The sequence below is a fragment of the Rousettus aegyptiacus genome, unplaced genomic scaffold (genome assembly GCF_014176215.1).
Source record: "Rousettus aegyptiacus isolate mRouAeg1 unplaced genomic scaffold, mRouAeg1.p scaffold_m13_p_1, whole genome shotgun sequence".
NCBI lineage: Eukaryota > Metazoa > Chordata > Mammalia > Chiroptera > Pteropodidae > Rousettus > Rousettus aegyptiacus.
The window spans coordinates 21,904,962-21,924,897 of NW_023416284.1; the positions used below are offsets into that span (position 1 = coordinate 21,904,962).

The 19,936-nt window shown below is 46.0% G+C and overlaps 1 pseudogene; it reads left to right on the forward strand.

The window, feature by feature from the left end:
- Nucleotides 1-3,985: 3,985 nt before the first annotated feature.
- Nucleotides 3,986-4,474, forward strand: LOC118612488 (annotated as a pseudogene).
- The last annotated feature ends 15,462 nt before the right edge of the window (nt 4,475-19,936 follow it).

Below are 19,936 nucleotides of genomic sequence, written 5' to 3' on the forward strand. Positions count from 1 at the left end.
TTCTTGGCCTGACGCTGCCAACATGAGCTCACCGTCCAGGTGCAGCTGAACAATACACACCCTCTAGATCTTAAGGCCCACTTCCACCCTCTGAGGAAGGGGGGGAGAGGGGTTATGGGTAGCACTAGGCAACTTAGGCCCAGCTCCCAGGTGCCTTGGCACCAGAGGGAAGGAGGCAGGACATCCGGCAATTAGCAAATGCTCAGGGCCCAGCTATGGAGCAGGTAGTCATGTTAGAGTCCATCCCCAGCTCTGCCACATGGCTGTGGGACCTGGGGAAAGGTTACTTAATTCTCTGAGCCTCCCTCTTCAGCTAAAAGAAAAAAAATGATCAGTTGAAATATTATGAATGATTCAGTAAAGTGTGAAGCATTCTTCAGATATGAAGAGTTATTGTTACACTGAAGATCAGCTATAAAACAAACTTTCCTCTCTTTCTTAATGAGAGACTCTGAAAAAGCCTTCTCTAATAGATCATGGCAAGGACTGCCACAAACAGAGGTGTCTCCTATTTGGTTATATCTGGCAAGGTCATGACCTACCTAGAAATAGACATAAGACAGCATTAACACTGAAGTATTCATTCCAAAAATATTTCCTGAGTGCCACTTGTGTGCCAGGAACTGTGCTCTGTATTATTTGCACACACACACACAACCAGGAACTGTGCTCTGTACTATTTGCACGCACGCGCACACACACGCCTGTCATACTAGCTTACAATTTCATCTCCATGCCCCTGATCATGAAGGCCCAGGCTGCCTATGCATTCCCATTTTCACCTGGTGAATTTCTATTTATCCTACCAAACTCCAATGAGGTATTACTTCCCCCAAGACTTCCTCGCCTCTCCTCTGTCCAGGATGAGTCAGGTGATTCCGCTGTGCTCCATCTGTGCAGGTCCTCATCACTGACCTTCCTCCGCTAGAGTAATCTTATCTGTTTGTACAGTTGTCTCCTCCAGTAGACTGTGAATGACTTGAGAGCTATAAGCCTGGCCTGACACATACAGGTTGACTGAACGAATGTGTAACCCAGCTTCCAGCTCTTTCTGTTGTGTGAAGCCTGGGGCTTTTCCTCATACTACCCTTGAAGCAAGAGTCCATGTGTCTTCACAATTACCCAGAGAAAATACATTCCACAAAGCATTTGAATGCTAGAGATTTTGTAAGGAAGATAGAAGATACACACACCCCATAGCAAGATCCCCCAAATACTCATCAGACATATTTATTCTCAGGCTTCTCCTTGCTACTAGCAGTCCTCAGTGGTAGGCAGAATGATGCCCCCTGCAAGAGGCCCATGTCCTAATCTCCGGAATTTGTGAATATGTCAGGTTACACAGCAAAGGGAAATTAAAGTTGCAGGTGGAATTAAGATTGCTAGTCATCTGCCATTAAGATAGGAAGATTATCCTAGATTATCAAGGGGTCATTAAAAAGTGGAAGAGGAAGGCAGAAGTGGAGGCAAGAGTGATATGATATGAGGATTCGAGCTGGTTTTAAAGATGGAGAAAGAAGCAAGTGGGGCCATGTGCCAATGAATGGAGGTGGCCTCTAGACCTGGAAAAGGCAGGGAAATGGATTCTTCCCTAGAACCTCCGGAAAGAAATGCAGACTGATACCTTGATTTTGGACCAATGAGACCCATTTTAGACTCTGACATCCAGGACTGTGAGAATACATTTGTGTTGTCTTAAGCCACTAAATTTGTGGGAATTTGTTGCAGCAGCAATAGGGCACTCATACAACCTCTTGCCCTTGCCCCCTTACCATACTCAGAACCTCCTGTCTCAAGCAATTCCACGGTGGCCCCAAACTTGCATGGCTCCCTCAGGTAAACACGAGCCCTGCAGTTGCCCAAACACATCCTCCTAAAAAGGCAGTTTAGCAGCCATCTCTTGTTATGTGAGGATATATCCCTTGACAAGAGGGCTCACGACCTAGTGATTAGTAAAAATATTCCTTCCAAACGGAGCCCTATTGCACTCTGTCATCTCCCAGATGGCTTTGAGATTCCAGTGGTGAGTTCTCTCGGTTCTGAACCTCCTTTTTTCAATTGTGGTTCATAGCTTTTATTCTTGGGTCCTCTGATACTAGTTTTTGTAATAGAGAGGAGGGACAAACCCCTTCTGGAACACCAGCTGGATTTATGGCACACCTACTGCTAAGTTTTTGTCTTGATGGGACTTCTGAAAAGGATAATTTGGAATTACAGGGGCTACTCTGGGGATCTTTTGAGATTCTGAAATTAGTATATATTTTCATGCACAACTAGATAATCTTAAAATGTAAAACAAGCTGAAAGGGAGGCATTTTTAAATTGGTATTTAGAGGTCCCTAAGAAATTAAATGACTTAAAGATAGTCTTAACATCTCTTTTGTCTTTTTGTCCAGCCAATGGCTTTCAGGAGAATTTTTCTTTACCATGGGATCTTCACCCTCTAAAAGTTTCCAAAAAGTTCCTTACTCAGAAACTCTACTTAGTTATGCGTACAAACATTTTGTTTCCTCCTCTTGTGCCTTTTTAATAAATGGACCAGTGTAGCCAAAATAATTTAAAACTCTAATGGCCATTAAGGAAAAACTTTAAGTCTACCTCAAGGGCCCTCCCTTAAAGAGAAAATCCCAAACCTTTTGGGGATAATGGAATGCATTCTTTGATTTACATGCAGAAGCTTCTAAAAAAATAAATTGACTTAAAAAAAAAAAAAGAAAAGAAACAGCTCTAAAAGGATCCTAAAGGCCACTTTGGCCAAGTGCTTTAATATTTCTGTTTCTCCTGCCTGAAACACAAGATATTTGAAAGGATTTAATTTTTTTTTTTTTTTATCAGAAGTTTGGCCAAATTGGAAGCTAAAGATTCAGAATCTAGTAGGAAATTGTTTTTTAAGTCTCCTCCCCTCAGCTAAAATAGAATTATGTACCTAGAGGGGAAGAAACAAATTAGGAAGATGTGGTTGGATGCGTAGAACAATCCATGATGTAACCTGAGGTACAAACTGATTCTTTGAGAAATTGAGAGCAAGTGTCCTCCTCTTAAAAATCTTTGCCAAACCAGAAATGCAACTCTAGAAGCATTTCAAAGCCTATCTGTCTTTACCATCCTCAATTGCTCTCACCAAAGGAAAAAAAAAATAGAAAATGAGGGTCTAGGGGGTTTTTGTTTGGTTTTTTAAAAGCATGAACAGCTGCTCTGGCTCCGAAGCTCCTTGTCAAGGGCAACTATAAACCTTAATTGTCTTCACAAATATTAAAAAGAAAAGGCCTTTGCCATCTGAACAAATAAACTTAACTTATTCCAATGGCTATATGTTAGTGGATTTTTTTTTTTTTTTTTTTTTTTTTTTTTTTTTTTTTGCCTTATTTTGCTTCTCTCACAGCTGAAATTTTAAAATGAAACTGTCAGGTCTCTGGTTGTGTCTGTCTGTATATGTGTATGTATGTCCGCCTCCAGAGAGCATTGCTAGAATTGGTTTGTAAAGAACTCTACTTAATTGGCATAAAGAAAGTAAGCATTTATATTTTTAAATTCTCAAAAATATAATAGAAACTAACTCAAACGAATTTCAGAATCTAGGAAAATGCTTGATATTTGATATTAAAACTAATTTGAGTTTGGTTTGGCTAAATAAGGCATTTCTTTAGAGTATTAGCCTTCAATACAATACTTTTATTTTAGCTGGGGTTACAAAAATAAGTTCATATTATTTCTATTACAGAACTTGTTAGCAGGAAAAATAGCTGATTATTATTATTGCTGCTATCTCACAGAGTTTTCATGTGTAATCAAAACATAATTACTAAGAACTAATAAACTAAAAAGATATAAGCAGGTTAGCTCTTTCACCACGTTTTGTTGGAATTGGGGTTTTTCTCACGATTTCTGGGTTATACAGTTCTTTCCAGGCTACTTTGTAGCAACTTAAGAGTTTTGAGCATCACCTTCAATTCGAACACTTTGGGTGGAGGGGTGGATTTTGGAGATGCTTCAAGCTGTGACTAGACTTCTAATGGACTCACCAAAAAAGCTTAACCCATCTTTGTCTCCGGAGTCTTCTCAGATGCCCAGGGAAGAAGATTCAGCTGGTCGAGCCATCTAGGCAGTACTAGCAAATAACCTTACAAACCTGACTCTCAGTTCCCCTCCCTTCTACCAGAATGTTCACCTCAGTGGCAGGACAGAGAAAAGAACTTACAGGAGCTTGGACTGAGGCTGAGACAAGGCATACCCTACAGGAGGAGACTATAGAGTAAGGACGTTGGCGACTGCTCGGAAAGAAAGGATACAAAGAATGTTATAAGTTACTAAATACTACATCCTGTCTCTGCTTCGAAAAGACCCACAGGAGAGGAAAACTGAGATTGCATGAAGATTCAGAAGATTTAGATGTAGCTGTCACTATTGCCTACATCATGGAGAGCCTTCTGATAATATGAGCATGGAGAATAATTATGACATGGAGTCAATATAGCCATAAAACTTTATCCTTGTACTTTTTTGTTGTTGTTAGTAATTTTAGAATCATTATGCAGCAGCTTGAGAAAGCTACTCTATGCTGGGATGGACTGTAAACCAATTTTTAATAATCTATAATAGAAGTTCTGTGATGTCTTTTCTCTTACATCTACCTTTATACCAGTAACTTAAAAGAAATCTATGCCATGTGCATTTGAATGACTTCAGTATGTTTTAGTTCTATTTTTTTATTTGACCCAAAGAAGCACCAATAGGTCTTGAGTATTGCCAGTGAGTTTTAGAAGCCCGAAAGCCAATATCAAAAATTAGAAGCAAATAACTTGTGTGGAAAGAATGTAAAAAACAAAACATTGGGAGGTTTGACTAGAGCACAATTAGGGCAGGGTGCATTAACTAGATTCTCTGGTTTTCAAAAATTTAAATTGTTAAAAAATTTTTGATGTGTTATTTCAATTTTTTGTTGTTGCAAATAAATGTGTGTACAAGGGATCTTGTTAAAATTTGAGGCATAATTGAGAAAAAGATGTAAGTAGGATAAAAGAGTTTTTTTAGGTAAAACTTTTTAGCAATTATTGCATGATATATGTACTTAAAAATAGTTTCACACAACATTTTGGTAATTTGAAACCTTAGAGTTTTGCCAAGTTAAGTTAAATAATGAGTCAAGTTAAATTCACTGAATATCTAGATTATTTCCAAATAAGGTAAAATACTGAAAGGTTAATTGTTAAATAAGTCTAAGTTTATCCACTTTTGATTTCTTTCAGAGAAATTAAATGATAAATTTAGATCTGTTAATGAATATATTTTGTACTTTGCTGAGGAAGCATATGTTTCTAAAAACTGTAAAATGTATTTGCTGGCAAAAAAAAAAAACCTATGTTTCCAGAGGCTATTAAATATATTCGTAACTTTGCCAATCTAAAGAATACTGACTGCTTACTTTTTAGGTGTCATGAGAAATTAAAGATTAAAAATTCCAACTCATGTAGAAAAAAATAATATGTGTTTTCGGTAAAAGAAGGCTAAAGGAACGGAAATGAATTTTGAGGGAATTAAAAGAAGCGTGTTTATCCTAAAATAAGTTAGTTATTTCTGAGTAAGAAGAGACAAACTAAAAGGAGCAAGAAAAGTTGTAGGAGGTTTGTGAAAAAGGAATCTTGAGAAAGGAATTTTATGTGTGGCTGAGCTAAATAAGGAAGATTTAATTAAATAGTGAATTTAAATTTCAAAAGTAGGCTGACGCAAAATAAGTGGGGTTATTTCTCTCACGGTTAAATGAACAAAGTTTTCCTGTGCTGTTGGGATGTTGTTAATAAGGAATTATAAGGAGAAAGCAAAGATTTTGTATTTTACTAAAATTATTGTCTGTGCTCTGTTTTATCAGTCTTTGAATGCTTAACTAAACCAAGTCTTCTTAATGTTAAAAGAGTTAGATTTTGCTTACAACTATTTAACATTCTATATTGGCCTACAAAGTCTTTGTCACCATGATTAAATAGATATCTAGATATTGTTTCACAGTGACCTATGATTCTATTTGTGTTTTAAAACTTTTGATATGTTTGACAAACTTTTCCAAAATTAAATCATCTTTTTCTTAACCTAAAAATAGCTTTGATATTTTTCAGAAGACTTCCTGAAACATTTCAAAAGACAGCTCTCTCTTTTATAAAAGTGGAATTAGGCCTATTTGATACACTAAAATTACATGGGAAGCATTGTCAAATAAGAAATAATAATTGTTATATTTGTATGCATATAGCATCACTGTTAAAATAAATGTTCTATGAATTATATAAAATTTCTAAAAATCTACAATGACCTGCTATAATGTTTTTATTCATAATTCTAGTTATCTTAAATGTTGTATATTGCAGGAAAAAAGCAAGTTTCTTAGTCAGTTGCATTGTAATCAGATCTTTAACCATGTCATTTTAAGACTTTGTCATTAATAGAGTCATTATTTTACTCTGATATCCTTTCAAACATGTTTCATTTTCACAGAGATTCATGAAGAGGACTCTGATGCTTATTCGAAAATGCAGGCTCTGATAAACTTTCAGATCATACGTTCAAATCAAGTAAGGATTTGTAGAACTCTAAGAAAAATTGGATTCTTGAAACTGCTAACAAAAAGATCAAAATTAATAAGGATTAATAACATGGGACTGGATGAACTTATGAGGATGGTTATAATTTTTATGACTTTTTATGTAAAATATTACTTATCCTTTCATCTTTTGTTGTCCATATTTAAGGAAACCTTTACTCTTAAGCTACTCTTTGAGTTCATTCAACACTATTATGAGTGAAAGTTATAATAGAACTACTATAATATTCGGGAGCACTTACTATGGGCCAAGCATTGTCTTAGAGCCTTACATGTGTTAACTCATTTCACCCTCCCAACAACTCACTGAAAGCAAGTACTAGTCTCGGCCCCGTTTTATAGTCAAGGGAACTGAAACACAAAGACTTTAAGTAACTTGCCCAAAGTCACAGAGCTGAGATTTTGATCCAGGCAATCTAACTCCAGAATCTGGGCTCTTAACCATTGCAACATCCTGTCTCCCAGTATACAAGTAAATGAATAAATGAGGTCTATGTACATGGATGTATGTGTGCATATAAGTGTGTGAGTACAGATGCTAAGAAACAAAGTCATTAATTAAGACAGGGGGCCTGCCCTCGAGTCTCTGACAGTCCAGCCAGGAGGCAGAGACATAACTAATCCACACAGTAGAATGCTCTGAGAGCATCCTGCACAGAGTTCTGGGAACAAAGGGGAAGGGTGTCCAGATTGGAAGGGAAAGCTTTCTGAAGAGGTGGTACTGAGCTGAGTTTCGAAGGGTGTAGAGGTAGGCAATCATCGAGTGAAAGGTGGCAAAGGGCATTGGGTCAAAAACACCTTGAGGACTGAAAGGGAAATATAGAGCTAGGATGAGACACTGAGAGACAGAGCAATACTGACTGCAAATTGTTGAGGCAGAGGAAAAGCCACGGCTGACTGGCTGCTCCCAGCCCGATCTTTCTCCAGTTCTGGGAAGGGGCTAGGCTGAAAATAGCCTGGCTGACCCATAGTGTACAAAGCATTTCCTGTGCAACCCTGGGGACCCCTGAACTGTACTTTCTCAGGGGTGGGGCTGGCGGTGGGGTGGAGGGTGTAGGAGAGGAGGGCGGGGTGTGGGCAGTGAGGGCGGAGAAGTAGGGGACAAGAAGTCCTGGGCCTAGATAAATTCTCCAGGGTGAGAGTGACTGCAGATAAGAAGGAAGTGGCATGAACATGTCAGGGTCCTTGCATGTGCACGGGCGTGCGTGTGTATGAGGGTGCCCAGAGTATGGGTGATACACTGCCACACGTGCACATGGCTTTTCCTGGGGCCCTGTGTCTCTTCACGGAAAATCAAGGCTAGATGGACACACAGCTGGTCACAGTGGCCACCTCCCCAGCTCTGAGAGCCTTCTCAAGTACACAAGCCATCTCTAGCAAGCTGCCGGCTTCAATGTTCCAGTGTATTATTTATCCTTCCTAGTACCCAAGGACACCACCTCTGCATGTACCCTACAAGGGTCAATGATCTGGTCCCCGCTTTCGCTGGGGACAGAGTGATCTAACCAGAACCTTCTCTGAGGACCTTTCCCAAAGCACAGGAAAAAAGTTCGAGGGATGGTTAGGCCTGGCTCCCAGAACCCAGAACATTTAGTTAAGGACGACATTGTCCAGTGACTTCTCCGTGGCTTCAGCCTAGCCCCTCCCACATCTCCTCATTGAGTCCCCGTCCACACCACCTTCATGGTTGTTTTTGAGACTAACTATTTTTAAACCAGTTTTCCCCCATCCTGTATTTATTCCGTTTATTTTACCCTCTATTCCTATCAAAATTCTACCATTCCCACATATGGAGATGTCTTTGAATCAAGAGCATGGCTTTTTCCTACTCGATGGACCTGCTTCCAGAAAAAAAGTCTTCTAGCAGAGACTGAGCGGACAGCTTTCAGGCCGCCGCAGCAGGACTGCTACAGAGGGAATTCCTGCCCAGGAGGGAGGCTGCGTTTTCATTTTCGGCCAAGTAGACATGCACACTGCAGGAGGCATTCCACGTGAAACCAGGGTTTTCGAGACACCCCAAATTTGTTCCCTCGCTCTCCTCCCAAGTCTGAGATCTCAGCCAGGATTACCTCTCCATGACCCTTTGGCTCAAACCCCAACACACCTAACCACCAGCCAGGATTTTTGTCTCCCCTAAATGGAGACCCATGGAGCTCACCCCAAAAGATCACAAGGGAGCGGGTCGGCTGGAGGTACACTGGCTTCACCTAGCAGAGCTACACCAGGCCTTCCTAGCCCTCAGTGGGCCTGTTCCCCTGCCTCCCAAGCAGCTACACAAAGCAGAGGTGCTACCATTCCTGCCTCCCCAAACGGAGACCAAATAACTCCTGGATTAAAGAAAGCAAAGTAACATTTGTTGAGTGCCTATCATGCATCTCCTTTAACCAGCACACCAAAACTTCTGAATGGGAACTGCTATACTGGTGAAGAGTTTTCCAGATGATGCTAAATCGGGATTCATAGTCAGGTTGTATCTGATACAGTGAAAGGACAGTGAGCCCTCCTCCCAGCATCCCTTCACAAGAGGAGGGTCCGATGTTGGGGGGGTGTACAGAGGGCAGGCTCCTGGAGAAAGAGAGGGCCAGGTGAGCTTTTCCCAGTCCAGCTCCCAGGCCTGGTCAGAAGCTCAGGGAGAGAGAGAGGAGGAGGTGCTGACAGAGAAGCTTCCTTTGCGGGGGGCGGGGTTAAGTGAGAAAAGGCTCACAAGCCACACTGTTTGGGGGGCCCAGTGACAAAGTGTGATCTGGTTATGGTGAGAGAAACCTTCTCCCCACTTCTCTATATGACTCTAAGTTGTCCAGTTCAGTTAGGACTGAGGGGAAAATGATGCGGCCTGGCACCCAGTCTGTCTGCGGGTCTGAGGGCATCAGGACAGCACCGGGCATGGGGTAAGGGCTCTTGCAGGGGTCCTGTAGCCCTTCTGTGGCTTGCAGGCCAGGGCCAGTCATGAATAACAGGCTACGAACGCATGTGAGATATCCTGAGGGTGCTGATTCGGTAGACTCTGAGGTCTTAGAGACAGGGGTGGGAGGTGGGGGTCGGGGGGAGAGCTAGGAGGAAGAAAAAGTAGGGAATTAAAGTCAAAGTTATTTCATTTGTGGCCACGGGTTGATGAGGCCAGGAAAAGTCACAGCTCATGCACTCTTAGAGGGGGATAGAGCTCAGAGAAGTCAAGTTACTTGCAGAGGTGGTGGAGCTAGTGCCAAGCCTAGATCTCTGGCTCCAACAGCCATGCTCTTTCCAAAACGCTAGTCTACCTGGCCCACCTCTAATGTCCATTTCAGTGCCAAGGTCGCAGGAATCCCCTTGATGACCCCCACCTCAGTTCTACTTCTAAATCCAGTGCACTTCCAGTAGGAACCCATCATAGCAGAGAGGACTGAACCCACATTGCAAACCTCTGTCCTGCCCAAGAGGCATTGTCGTGCCTGTTCCCCCTGTAATGCTTTCTCAGGGACCCGTGGTCACATCCATGGGCCACTGAAGGAGCTGCTATATTCTCATCTAACACTTCTCCTTCCCCAGCCACTACATATTAGTCAAAGGACAGGTACCTGGGCCAATGCGTCTCTTCTCTGGGATTTTTAGAATTGGAAACCAAGGGTCAAAATTAGTCCTGTGACAAAACCTGTAATAGATCAAATTTGGGAGCTCTCAGCAGCCCTGTTTTACTCCACGTGGAAGAAATGGGTCTGCAGTGACATGTTGGAGCCACCAAAAGACACAGAGGTGAGAGGCAGAGAGAGAGAACCATACTGGTGACCTTCACATCTGCCACCGAAGCTGCTCTGTGAACTGTTAAGTTCTTTTTGCCTGAAAAGTCTAGGTTGGATTGTGGTCACTTGCCTAAGGCCCTTTCCGGTCCCCACATGCCCTTTCCCATATATCCCAAAATAGGCAGGACAAAGAACTGGGGTGTGGGGGGGGGGGGCGCACCAGTAGGGCTGTCCCTTGGGTTTATCCCAACAATGGTATGGACGGCACATTGTTTCTGGGTTGAGACACCTCCCCAGATACCCCCACCCCTCAGCTGGCAGCCAAGTGAGGCCTAGGCAGTTACTAGTGTCCACCTTTCTGACCACAACTCCTGCGGACAGGGAAGAAAAGAGAAGGTATCAGACAAGGGACAAGAAAACAACTTGCTCTGTGCCAGGGAGGAAGGGAGTGACCCCAGGCTCGGGCAGGGAAAGGGCTGGGAGACCTGTGACCAACAGAAGCAAGATGGATGCTTGATCCCTTCTCAGAGCCCCACTGCGGCCTTGAGTCAGCCGTCTCTCCTCTGTTTCCCACGGGGTCGCCAACTGTGAGCAGAACAGGCTCTGAGCTAGAGAACCTGATCTCTACCAAGCTTGAGACGATTTGGCCTCATGTGATATCCCATACCCACTCCTGACCTCAGCACCTGTCGAGCTCCTCTGAACTTTAACTGCTGTGACTGTCTGTATACCTGCCCAAGGTGTGCAAGCCCACGGGGCCGACACCAATGGACTCAGGTGTCAGGTATGCTGGGACTTCAAGACTGGTGCACACTGATGGGAAAGGACAGGAAGTTGGCAGGGAGGGTGAGCCACTGCAAAGGCAAGATCCAGCTCGACGCTAATGTCTTCAGGCCAGTTCGATGTCCTGAGCAGACAAATTTTAGAAATGGTGTTTCAAGAGACGAGTGTATTTAGAGCAGGACTGCAGTCCACAGCTTAGGAGCACAGCCTCTCCGGACGGAGACGGGGAGAAGAAAGGACACTAATGAGGCTAATCGCAGTGCCAGGAAGCAAGGGAGCACTTATAAACTGTATAAACAGGGAGAGTGCAGCTGGGTTAGACGCCCAAGTCCAGGGATGCACAGGAGTCATGCACACCAGGCCGTTGGCAACAAAGCTAGTTCCAGAGCCCAGTGGCCTGCCAATGCTCAAGGACCAGGCCAGGCTGGGTGGTGCGACGAACACCTGCAGTTAAACCTGAAGATTAAGGAGAGACTTAGAGTCACACACAGGAACTACATACAGTCCATGCTTGGGAAGAGATTGTGTGATTGACATCAAGGCAGGGCCAGCCATGTAAATAGCTCTGGTTTCTATGTCAAGGATGGGAGATGTGTGGGGAGCAAAGTATAGAGCTACAGCCCTGGGAATAAATAGTCTTACCGAAATTGTGGCTCCTGCAGGCCCATGCAGCCACAATTCACACCTGCATGCAGGCGTGGAACACAGAGCAAACTGTTCACCTGTGCGGCCTGGTGATGACCCAACCCGGAGCGTAGGGTCTGTTTAAGCGGCCTTCCCAGCACGGTCTCAGAGTTCCCTGGTATTTGAGTATTGGCCCAAGTGTCCTCCGATGGAGGAAAAGGGCCACACAAAGAGTCCAAACCCCACAGACACTCTAAGTTGTAGAGGGCCACTATTTGACTCAACTCGCGGTGACCGAAATCCTCTCTCCCCATAATTTATTTCCTTCTGCTTATCAGAGTCCACAGTTGAGCACGTCCTCCAGCTCGGCATTGCCCAACAGAACATTCTGCAACAGTGGACATGTCCTCTCTTCGCTGTCCAATACAGCAGCTACCAGCCACATGTGGCTATTGGACCCTTGAAATGTGACTAGCAAGGAACCGAATTTTTAATTTTAGCTCATTTTACTTTTAATAGTTACATGTGGATAGTGGCTACTATATTGGACAGTGCAGTCTTGGCTCTTTCACGTGGTGGGTGGGGCAGTGAAACTCTCTGAGGTCCAAACACTTAACCATGTTTGTGTGCCAGGACCAATCGGAGAGGGCTCTCTGTTCAAGGTATGGCTCGAGTGACAGAGATAGAGAGAAAGAGAAAGAAAGAAAGGAAAAGATATCTAGGTGGTAGGCATATGCATTACCTTATTTCATCCTCACAGAAACCCTGCAAAGTAAATACAATTATCCCCACATTTCAAATGAACAGACTGGGACTCAAAAAATGTCTAATAATGTGCCTAGGGCCACACAGTTAGTTAGGGCCAGAGTCAAGGTTTGAACCTAAGTGCCTGACTCCAAAGCCCGTGGTTTTCCACTTCATCACAAAGCTGAGGAAAAACATGCCCCTTCCCAGCACCAGCGGGATAGGGCTGGGCAGGACAAAGCCTCCGACTGTCAGACGGTTCTGTAACTCACATCTTCCTGAGTTTCAACTTCATTATTTGGCTTAAAGTGAATTTCTAAAACTCAGACGCACCCGGATTCACACGTAAGGCCAAAGGCACATAGCCAAAGAAAAATTATCTACTTCTATGTCGTCCATTAGTGCAGATAATTAGCCGTTGATTTGATATTCTTGGCATAAAGGAAGGCAGAGCTCTGCTTTGTTTGGGCTGATATTAAAACACCTCTTCATCCCCCTCTGCACATGCTGATTCACTCACTCACTGGAGGACCGGACAGCAGGGTCAGAAGTGAGCTGGAAGGGAAGGAGATGAGGGTGGAGAAGGAACTAACATTTCTTAGATGCTTAATACATGCCAGATACCAAGCTAAGAAGTTCAACAGATTATCACAAGTGATCATCACCCCTAGGAGGTAGCTATGACTATTGTTTTACGGGAGCAGGACTGAAGCCCAGACAGGTGAGGCAATTTGCCCAAAGTTACACAGTTGATAGTGGCAGAGCATGGTCTGCCTGACTCCAACCCCATTTTATATCACACTGGCTCTTGGCAGAGATCTAGAAACCCACCACTGCTAAAAAAGTCCTGAACACCTTTTCAGCTCTATCTGGAATCATGCCTGAAGCCAGGTTCCTGCAGTAGCTTTCCCTTCTCCCAAAGTTCAGGCTCCCATGAGCAGGACCCGACCCCCCACCCCCCACCCCCCACCCCCACTCCATTGTGCAATCACAATGACAATGAGAGTCGGGCCTCCCCTTCTTACCCACCACTTTCCTTCCCACCCCAGGGGGTGCTGCCAGTTCAGCACAATAGTGCATTCTGTATCCAAGAGCCTCTGGTGGCGCCCCTAGCCTTTTGCAGTCCCTCCAGACAATGGCAGAGCCCAAAAGGCCTGATAACTGGTGACAAATGTATGTGAATGACCAACTCACAAGGAAGTGGCCTTCAATAGTCCGATAGCTTCCTGTATCCTGACATTGTGAAGGCCCACTTCCTGTGCTGTCTCCGAAAATATGGCGAGCCAGAGCTGGGGGCGGGGGCAGAGGCAGAGACAGGGCTTCCCTGCCGCCCCTACCTCCCCCCCCCACCCCTCGCCAGGATCTCCTACTGTATTCAAACTGCTTCCCCAAGGATGCCACCACTCTCACCTGACTTCTGATTTAAGGGTGAACTCCCTGCTGGCCTCTGACTAATCCCTCCACCTCTTGGCCAAATCCCACCCAAGCCCAGTCAGAACAGAACAACCTATTTTTAAAGATTCCACTGCTTTCCTTAGTACCCGCTCCCCCACCCAATTCCAGGATCTCAAGCTGGGAAAGGCATTCTAATGTCTACTTGCATCCCTCTGGTACGCATGAAACACACTTCCTGGTGTCCACTGGTCACTCTGAACGATAACCTTCGATAGGCTTACAAATGCTTCTTGAGTCACCCCTTCAACCTTATCTTCCCAGAGTGGACAATCACAATTCAGCTTCCCCCTTGTCACAAAAAGCAAAGCACAGCAAGACAGCAGGGAGGCAGGAAGACAGGAGCCTCCTCTCTCTGGGGGCTCCAGCTGGACTCAGAAAAAGGTTTTCCCAGGTCATGCCTCCCCACACACCTTGCCTGCCAGCAGAAGCTGGTCAAAGAGATTAAGACTGCCTACCACCCAGGAGGAAGGCAGGGGCAAGAAGGGAGAGGATGTGCCATGTGTCTCCCTGGGGTCCGGCACTAGGCTAAGAGCTTTCCCCTCAATCACCTGGTGACAGAGGTAGTAAATCCTCTTATTAAAGGTAAGGGTGCAGGGAAGTCAAGGCACTGGCCCAGGGCCACCCAGCTAAGGAGAGGCAGAGCCCTACCACCCTCAGCCTTGCTTGGCACTGGGGGACGGGTCTAGATACAGCAGAAAGGGAAAGATACCATTTGTCCCCTCCACTCACACCCTGTTAGGAGCCACACTCCCTATCTCAGACATTGAAACTCCTCCCCCAACATCTTGGTGCTGGAGAAGTGTCGACGTAAGAAACATCAAACCTCTAGAGAATTTCCATAAGAGTTTATTTGAGCCAAACTAATGACATATGCTGGGGAGCAAGATCTCAAATACTCTGGAGAACAACAGTTTCGCAGCTTCTTTTACGCATTAGAAATTAAGGAGGGGACATAAGGAAGATTGGAGAAAGCAAGGAGGGGATTACAGGATAGTTAACCAGGTTATGTGCTCTCTTGAGAGTTAATACTCCCTTCAAGGAATATTACTTCTGGCATTTCAAAGGTGTGTTAACCTAGATGCTCAAGTGTAATGAACAGCACAGCGCTGGCTTAAAACCTTTCACTAAAGAAGTTATCCGCCTGGGACATGACTACCCACCATGACCTGCCCAGAGCGATCGGATCGCTCTGTGAGGTTATTTTCCAAAGACCTTGTTTTCATCCAGAGGCAACTCTGGAGAAAGGCAGGGGCTGCACCCACCCTGCCAGCAGCCTGCCTCTGTGAGTATTGTCCTCTGCTTCAATAAAGCAGGTGCTAAATCAGCCTCAGGCCACTGTGGTAACTTGGGAGGGGGCTGCTGGTATGGAAGGCAGGGACAAGTCAAGAGGTAAGAAGTCATTCATCCCATCTAGCCACTGGAGACCTGAGAACTGCAACTCAGCCAGTGGAGCTGCCCAGGCCCAGAGTGTCCAGGAATCAGGGAAAACAAAGAAGTCTCCAGAGATGGGAGGAAGGAGGAGAAGAGGAAGCCCTCGATGACTTTCCCACCCTCCTCCCTCCACTGTCATAGGGGAAGAAAGAAAGGCAAAGGGCAGTGAAATCAGGAAGGACCACCTCATCAGGGTAGAAGAGCCACAAAGCCAGCAGACCCAGCTTGAGTCCCAGCACGGTCACCTTCTCCACCTGTAACTTAGAAGGTCCCACCTTAGCCTCTGAATCTCAGTTTCCTCCTGTATTAAAAAATAAAGACAACACTTCTTGCCTTGTGGGGCTCTTGGGAGAATTAAATAAGATATAATGAAGCACCCAGCCTGACACTTAGGCTGAAGGACCTCAGTGAGCAAGCAGGTTTCCCCTCTCTTTTCTGGGATTGATCTGCCTCAGGTTCCCGAGACTGACCAGGTCCACAGGAGAAAGAAGGTGATGGCCCTCCAGCCCTTTTCCAAGAAGCAGGGAACCTCTGCAATCCTGGGAACTGGCTGAGCAGGAGGCGGGGCAGCCTGACCTGAAGCACCTCCCCTGCAGGCTCCTGGACCCTGGGGGAACCAGCAGCCACCAAACAAGGCTGCTGACCTCAGAGGTGGACACTGAGAGCTGGGGAAGGGCAATGAGCCATCAGAGGCCCCTGAAATGCTCTCTAGCAGGAAAGTGTGTGTGTAGAGGGGGGATGCTCCAGGGCAAGGCCAGGTGTTCCCTTTTTATCTGTGACAAATGCGAATCCCACCAAGCTTCTGAGTCACTTCCCCATCACTTCCCGACCCTGCATACAGCTTTTATTAAAAAACACATGAGCTCAGCAGGGAAAGGCTTTACTATGATATCAGTCTGAACCAACCCAATCAGGCAGGTACATCTTCTGAAAAAAATGAGTGATGTTTGGATTCTCAGTGCTATTTCTACCACTCCTACCTGGAAGGGTACAGAGAGAGGCAGAACTCAGCTTAAACGAGGGTGGCTCCAAGTATCCCCTTCAAAGTCAGTGTGCTTTGGGAGAGCCTGGGCCATGGCCAACCTATAACAGTGGTCTAGAGGAAGGGCTTCAGGCTCTGATAAGGCAGGGGAAGGACCGGACCGTGCCTGGGGCCCCCTGACTGTTCCTTCACCCCAGAGACCACAGGGATAATCAGCTGGCAGAGCTTTCCGGCCTCTGGAGTTTACTTCCCACCCTAAGGCCTCTTGAGGAAAGGAAGAGGAGGAGCCAGCACCACCCTCAGCCCAGGACCAGGCAAGCAGCCAGGGACCAGCCAGCCAGCCGGGCCTTGCCTGAGAAGGCTGAGCACGCCACGTCCAAGGCTCCGGCTACTGCCACTCTCCTCTGTGGAGATTTCCCCAGAGGCAGCCCCCTACACGCTGCTGCCCTGTCTGTACTGCTGTAGGCCTGCACCAAAATCCATATGTTGAAGCCCTAATTCCTATACCTCAGAATGTGACTGTATCTGGAGATATGGCCTTTAATGAAGTGATTAGGTTAAAGCGAGGCTCTTAGAATGGCCCTAATCCAATCCAGCTAGTGTCTTTGTACGGAGATTTGGACACAAAGAGAGACATCAGGACCTCCTGGGCAGAAGGGCGCCATGTGAAGAGGCAGCAAGAGGGTGGCCATCTGCCAAGTCAAGGAGAGAGGCCTCAGAGGAAACCAACCCCGCCCCACGTTCTATCCTGGACTTCCAGCCTCCAGAACTGTGAGAAAAGTGATTCCTGTGGTTTAAGCTAACTGGTCCGAGGTACCTAGTTGCAGCAGGTCTAACAAACCTCCCTTGCCTCGTCTGGGGGACCATGAGGAGGGGTCTGCCACACACTCCCACCTGAGCCTCACAATGGGTTGGTGCTCTGAGAGCCACAGGAACGAGGCAAGACCCCTTCAGCTCAGCCACTCAGCCTCTACAGCCTCCTCCAGTAATCTCCATCTGCCTGCAAGTTGATCAGTGAGCGAACCAAGGCAGGGCTGTGAGTGTTGGGGACCTGTCCAATGGTGGGGCAAAGCTGTACTGGCCATCGTAATGAGAAGGTATCTTAAGCCTAACAAACAAAGCAGGCAATTCCACAGAATATAATGGAATTTATTATAGGGTAATTTACTTACAGGAATGTAGAGTGGAAATGAACAGATGACCCAGCAGTTTTGCACAAATTTTCCACTAACACCCATTACAGTACTTTTTTTATAGTATAACTCAGGCACTAACGATTGACAAGACAAAGAATGCAGTACACGCCGGGGGTCATACCTCCTAGTGATCTTGTGATAGATTGTTAATGATCAATACTATGACCCGTTCTATATTTATCTCAGTTGTCATGCCATTCGAGCTCTTACTAACAAAAATATTTATGGAAATACTTTAAGGAACCTATGCTTTGCTGAGGACATTAAGGTTGGTCAAAGGTCACAGCATGGAAACTCCAGGATACAAAAATAGAGTTGGTTTGGTTCGCATCTACCTCTATATAGGTTCCATCTGGAACTGAGGATTCCGCACGATTCCAAGGCAGTGTAGACAGGATAGGGCAGTGGGGGAGGCCAACAAGAGGAGGAGAAGCATCAAATAGCAGAGCCAAAGGGCCTCTGGGCTAAGGATCAAGGTGCCTCTGCCACAGCGTTACTGTAGGCCTGTTTCCCCACCACACTCAGGGACCCTCTTTTAGCCCAGAGAGAGACCAGAGTCTTAAAGTGTGGATAAATCCATGGGATGGAAAAATACTACTAATCAAAATAACCAACTCTTCCTAAGTGCTAAATTATATGGGTCTCTGTTCCAAATGCCTTGCGTGAGTTTTCTTTTAATCCTTACAATAACCCTGAGTAAGTAATATGTTAGCTCCATCTGACACATGAGATTAAAACAGAGAAGTAGCTTGGCAAAGCCCCCACTACTGTAAGTGGCAGCACTGGGCTTTGAACCCAAACAGTCTAACTCCAGAACTGAGTTTCTTGGAGGGCCTAAGGGAGGGCTGGGATCTAACCCATCCAGGCCCCAACGTATGTCAGCGAGCCAAAAGCCAGCCAAGGACAGGTCTTTAGGGACACTAGCAGCTGAACAATCTACCTTGTCATCAACCAACCAAATTATAAACACACAGGACTCCATCTGTGGGAAAGACTGTGACCTCCTACCCTCCCACACGTGGGGAAAACAGCTTGGAGAGCATCAAAGGGCCAGAGCTACCCCTGAGGTTTATCTTTGGTCTGTGCACTGGGAAAATGAAACCGGGAAGGGGGCAGGAAAAGCAGGCTGCAGCCTCCATCAGAGGTTTAAGTCACGTGAGCTGCCAGCAGAGGGGCTGTAGCTGTGCCTGCTCTGTGCCTGATGGCCAGCTGGCACTCGAGGGTGTTTCCCTCATCAAGTCGACCGGTCTATAGGCCAGCCGACCTTGGTTTGGTGTGATGACAAGATGCAAACTAGGAAGGGCAGGAGAGCACGGGTGGCTGCAAGCCCAGCTCTGCCAAGAATTCCCTGTGTTATCTTGGGTGAGCCATTTCCCGCTCTGGGCTTCGGATCTCCTTTGTCAGCCTAACGAGAACCAGAACTCTTTTACCTTCCATTTGATCTCCTTGGGGATGAGGGGCAAATGAGAAGAGGGCTTCATATAAATACAAGAAGTTTCACATCAGCTTCTTGATGAAATGAGGAAAGCAAAGACTGCCCCCATCTGTTTTTAAAGCATCCTTCCACCTCTCCCTACCAGCCTACCCTACCCTACCCTCTCAGGCCTCAGCCAAAGCGAAGATGCTAAGGGGAAAAGGGAGACAAAACAGAGACATTCCAGAAACAGCAGTCCCTCAGGCTCCCACATAGTCCCACACCTTCCCAGGACTTCTGTATCCCACAAGGTCATCCCTGCGATCTGCTGAGGCTGAGGGTGAGCTCCACCTGGTAAGGGCATCAAATATTCCCCTGGGCTCTGACCCCAGGGCCTTGCCAGGTTCCTTGGAGTGTTCCCACCCACCCTGCTGGACAGCTTCAGAGCTTTGATCACTGCTACACGAAGGGTTTCCTGAATGCTTTCCTGAGGACATTGTTCCCCACTACAGAGTCATCAGGGTCAAATTCATCATGGGCTATGCTGGTCCATGTCCTACCCAGTGGGGAAGGCCAGCCCTCTGCCCAAGCCCCGCTTCCCCTGGGAAATGTAAGCCAGCCCTTCTTTGGAGTTTAGCTCTTTACCAGCTTTAGGGAAGGCAAAGCTGTAGCGAAACACTGCTGCCCTGAGCTCAAGGCCGCCCAGCATCTCGAGCACACACCTGGAAGCCATGTTCCCATCTTTGAAAAGAGGCTTGTCTCCACACTCAGCCCCGGCACCTGCTCCATCCCAGAATCACACTCGGGGCCTTCTTCATTCATTCGGCATTTATTAAAACTGATTCTGTGCAGAGGCAGAGTGAGACTTGGTTCCTGCCCTCGAGGAAGTCACAGTCTAGTCGGGGAGTGGACACACACCCATCACAGTGCCTTGTAACAAATGCTGCATAGAAGAATGAACAAAGAGCTAGAACAGCAAGGACTCTGCCTAGGAGAGTG